General features: G+C 38.0%; 1 protein-coding gene across 5 annotated transcripts in view; it reads left to right on the forward strand.

The window, feature by feature from the left end:
* Nucleotides 1–4917, forward strand: part of MED12L (mediator complex subunit 12L) — a 363255-nt gene that overhangs the window by 101155 nt on the left and 257183 nt on the right. The window lies entirely within an intron of this gene.

Genomic DNA, 4917 nt, shown 5'->3' on the forward strand with positions numbered 1-4917 from the left:
CCCCTCTCACTCCCTCCCCTCCCTCTCTCCCTCACTCCATCTATTGAAATGTCTTGTAACCTTATGATTACTTGTCTTTTTTACTTTTCTCTCTAGAAGGTGAGCATTTTGAGGATAGGGACAAGATCTTTAAAATTTTTGTTTCCTCAGTGCCTACCATATTATGGTTACTTAAAAAGAAAGCAGTTAATCGGTACCTTTGGAATTGAGTTGACTCCCTCTTGGAACTTGTTTTCTAGTGCATTACCCCAAGCCCCAGTGGTGACATCTGGATGTGTTCAAAAGAAACCTTTTCTTTATGTGTTCTTTTCTATGCATCTCTAGGTGAAGACACTTCTGTTACTTAAATTGGGTGAGTCAAATCATTGAAAGACAAATGTACCTTTCCATATTAATTGTTTATTAATGTATTTTAGGAAATTATCAAGGACTCAGTCTTCTGCACGCATTTGGAATTCCAGTGGACGTTTTGTAAATTTAATTTTCTTCAGTGCACAGTATACACAGTTACACAATGTTTACTTTATTTCACTACATTGTTTAACATGTAAGCAACTACCCTATTCTTCCAAAGAATCAACCAGTGTCTCTAGTAAATGGTTTTCAACTTATTTTTTATGATTTTAAATTACAAAATGATTTTAAATTCTTCCGAAATGATTTTAAATTCTTAAGTGATTCTACTTTTAAAAGATTAAAAATGAAAACTTCTATTTTCTCGGTGGTTAAATTTCTGGCAATTTTTTTAAAAAGTCATTTGGAGATTTGTCAAAATCCTAGGCTTATTTCGTATTCTGAATCAGTATCTAAGAATATTATGTTATAGATATTTTTGAAATACGAATTTGATTTCTTTGGTATTAAAAATAATATATGTTCATTCAAAATTTGGAATTTATGTAAAAGTTTAAGTAAAATAAAAGTCACATTAGTGGGTATTTTATCTCAAGCATATATTCTTTAAAAATAAAAATTGGGAGTTGCAATTTCAGCTTGTCATTAGTGCTTTTATATAAATGTAGAAATCATTGCCATTTGTTTCTTTGTTTTCATTTTTTTTTTTTTTTTTATTTTTTTTTTTTTTTTTTTTTAAGACACAGGGTCTGACTATGTTGCCCAGGCTAGCCTCAAACTCCTGGGCTCAAATAATCCTCCAGTCTTAGCTTCTGCAGTGGCTAGGACTACAGGTGCATGCCACTGTACCCAACTCAGCTCACTGTCATTTCTTTTTCTTTTTTTCTTAAGATGGAGTCTCGTTCTGTTCCCCAGGTTGGGGTGCAGTGGCATCATCTCAGCTCACTGCAACCTCCACCTCCCAGATTCAAGTGATTGTCCTGCCTCAGCCTCCTGAGTGGCTGGGACTACAGACATGTGCCACCATACCTGACTAATTTTTGTATTTTTAGTAGAGAAGGGATTTCACCATGTTGGTCAGGCTGGTCTTGAACTCCTAACCTCAGGTGATCTGCCCACCTCTGCCTCCCAAAGTGCTGGGATTACAGGTGTGAGCCACCATGCCTGGCCTGTCATTTGTAATAACCATTTTTAGCAGTCTTAAAGGAATAATTTTGCATGTTTTATGTGGCATTGTGACCTTGTAATAATAACTCAATGGAGTAAGGACATGAAAATGTAAAAAGAACATTTTAATTTAGTGACATGATTTTTTTTTTAAATGAGGTAAGTTAAAATTGCTTGAAATGACAAGATACCTAAAGGAGTAAAGATTATATGAATTAGAAGAGAGAAAATGTCTCTGTATATTTCCTTTGAATCTCTAGGAGCATAATTTAGAGATTACAGCAAGCTAATTGAAAATGACTGTGAATACTCTAGGCATTACAACAGTGCTTCTTTATTTTACTTTTTAAAATTTGTTTTGACTGCTGTTGGATTTATGGCATACGATTAACCCCATATTTGCCTTAAATTAGAATGAGGTTTTTTGTCTTTCATAGGATTTCTGTAAGTGGGCCTGTTGAGTAGCTTTATTCATGATGCTGCCACCTAAAATCCTTGTTTACTAGTGAGGGAATGCAGACAGTAAAATTATAAATAAGTGAAGAAAACAATTTCGGTTAACAACATTCACTGCTAAGCCAATGAAATAGCATGGTGTTTGCAAGGGTGGCCAGGGAGCCTCTGGTCAGCCTGAATCCTCAAGATCTTTGTGAGAGAAGGGGCTGCTCTGTGAAACTCCAGGATAAGGAACTCACTGGAGGGAAGGGGCTGCCAACACTGAGGCCTGAGGTGCAGGTGGGCTTAGTGTGTCTGAGGGGCTCAAACTGGAGTGTAGCTGGATATGGCTGGGGAGAGACAAGGACTCTCAGCTTTCTGACTTGAATGGTGATGCCATTTTCTACGAGAAAGTACACAGGACAAGAAATGTATTTGAGGAGTAGGATGAGCTTAGTTTGGGATCAGCTAGTGTCAGGTGATCGTGGTCAGCAGGCAGAGGTGCCCAGGGAGCCGATGGGTTTTAGTAGCTTAGGGGTGAGTTTGGGGCTGGAGGCATGGGTTTAGCTTTGCCTCTCATCACAGTTGGGATAACTACTTTCAGATTTCTATAAGGATGAAACGAGATCATATGTATGTATGTATGTGTATGTGTGTGTGTATGTGTGTGTGTGTGTGTGTGTGTGTATATATATATGTATATGGCAGAAACAATGCCTGGCACATAGTCATGTAAGTGGAGGTTATACCCCAAGGCTGCAGGAGAACATTTGATTTCCACTATGTCTAGATAGGGCTTTTCTGTCCTTTACATTTTTTTCTATTTATCAAACATCTTAATATTTTTCCTCCAAGGCCCATTTACTTTTTTTTTTTTTTTTTTTTCAAAATAGAAACAGTGATTTTCTTTTGCATGATAAAAAGAAAAAATAAAAATCCTCTGTAATCCTGTCTCTGGATAAAACCATGGCTAACAGTAACTATATGAAGGTTCAAGACCACATCTCTCATAAAATCTTCCCTGGATTCCCTGTTGATGTGCAATGTGTAGAGCCTCTTATTCTGCTCTGCATTCGCTGTTTGGTTCTTAACTCTTGAGGAATGTAAGTTTCTTGAGCAAGAAAATGTGCCATCCTATCCCTAACAGCACCAAACACTCATGCACGTTATGGGTACCCAGATAGGATTTGTCTTTTGCCTGCCTTTTCAGAATTGTGTATGCTGTGTGTACACTGTGTTCGGTTTGTTGATCTTCAGAGTGTCAAGTGTGATGAGCTTGTGTTTCTATTTCCCCAGAGATGATGTGGGCACACTGGCTGTTGTTTTGGTTTATAAAGGGGATGTGGTAATGTGATTTGTTTTGACTTCTCTTTTGTTGTAGTTTATCCAATAGATCTGAAGAAATCTGTTCTCTCACCTAGTTGTTGATGCATTACTGATTACATGCATTTCCTGTATATGTCTCACTAATTCCACACAGATATTAACTCTCACATAAATTTTTTAGTGGGAAAAGAAGTTTTTAAATTTGGAAATCACCTGTTTCTTTTTTTGTGGCACATTTTTGTTTTGAAGATGCAGGCGGAAAAAGTCTTTATAAATGTGAATATGATGCATATTACGGCTTAGATTAATAAAAACTGAAAGCAGCATTTTTAGGGTAACTCTTTTTGTTATCTTTAATGTTCTAAACATATAAACATGTGGTCCTTCACTGGTTTGACTTTTATATTTTTACCTTTGTGTAGTTTAGAGTGAATCTGGGCAGAAAATCCTCTCAGTTAATTTCTTTTTGAAATGTTATGTTCAAACATTTCTTTAAATTGAGTTACTTTTCTTGTTTTAAATTAGAAAAACAGAGCTCCCTTTGAGGTATCTGCCTCAGGTAACTCGTTTCTTTGGTTTGAGTCTACATATGTTTAAATGACAACATTTAGGGTATGATGAGTAAAAATCTTGGAGTAAACTGATTTTCATGATCTGAATTGTTTGCTAATTATCTAAAGCTGATCAGGGATGTTTACTTTGCTAGTATCTAAAGCTGATCTGGAATTCTTGGATGGCTTTTCAGACTGCAGAAACCTTCCAAAATGTTGTGCTAAATTCATGCGTTTATGTATGTATGTTCTTCTCTGGAGTGTGCTCATAGCCATATCGTTATCTTAATTGAGTTTATGGATTCTAAAATATTAACTTTTCATGTAGCCTGTAGTGCTAATGCTGCAATTATCTCGTTTTTCTGGCATAATGTTTATACCCATGGTCACATATTAAAAGCTTGTAGTCAATGTCCTATTGGTTGGTGTGGATCCTCTGAAAGGAAAGGACAGATCACACAAAAGTACCATCTCTCGGCTCACCGCTCCCTACACTCTCATCCTGGGATTCATGTCACTTGGGCCCCCAACATCCTATCATCCTCAGTCACTGGTGCCCACTTCTAGGCCATGGCAACTGTGGTTGACAGTTCTGGTGACCATGCTGAGCCATACCTAGACCCCCCGGGCTGTTGTCCTTTGTTGACTGTGTCTGCTCTTAATTGTTGGTTCATTTTGGTGCTGAGCTGTCATTTTTTGTGTTTGTTATTTCCATGGGATGGATCTTATACCAGCATTCCAGCCTACCCTCTGGTTTGTTCCTTCTAATTTTGTATTGGAGTGGGTCACTGGATAACCTGGTTTGCTAGAATTACATATTGTGGCTGGGCGGGGTGGCTCACGCTTGTAATCCCAGCACTGTGGGAGGCCAGGGCTGGTGGATCACAAGGTCAGGAGATCAAGACCATCCTGGCTAACGTGGTGAAAGCCCATCTAAATATTCAAAAATATAAAAAATTAGCTGGGCATGGTGGCGCATGCATGTAGTCCCAGCTACTCAGGAGGCTGAGGCAGGAGAATTGCTTGAACCTGGGAGGCGGAGGTTGCAGTGAGCCAAGATCACACTACTGCACTGCAGCTTGGG

Source organism: Cebus imitator, unplaced genomic scaffold (assembly GCF_001604975.1).
Source record: "Cebus imitator isolate Cc_AM_T3 unplaced genomic scaffold, Cebus_imitator-1.0 Scaffold25, whole genome shotgun sequence".
In the NCBI taxonomy this organism is placed as follows: Eukaryota; Metazoa; Chordata; class Mammalia; order Primates; family Cebidae; genus Cebus; species Cebus imitator.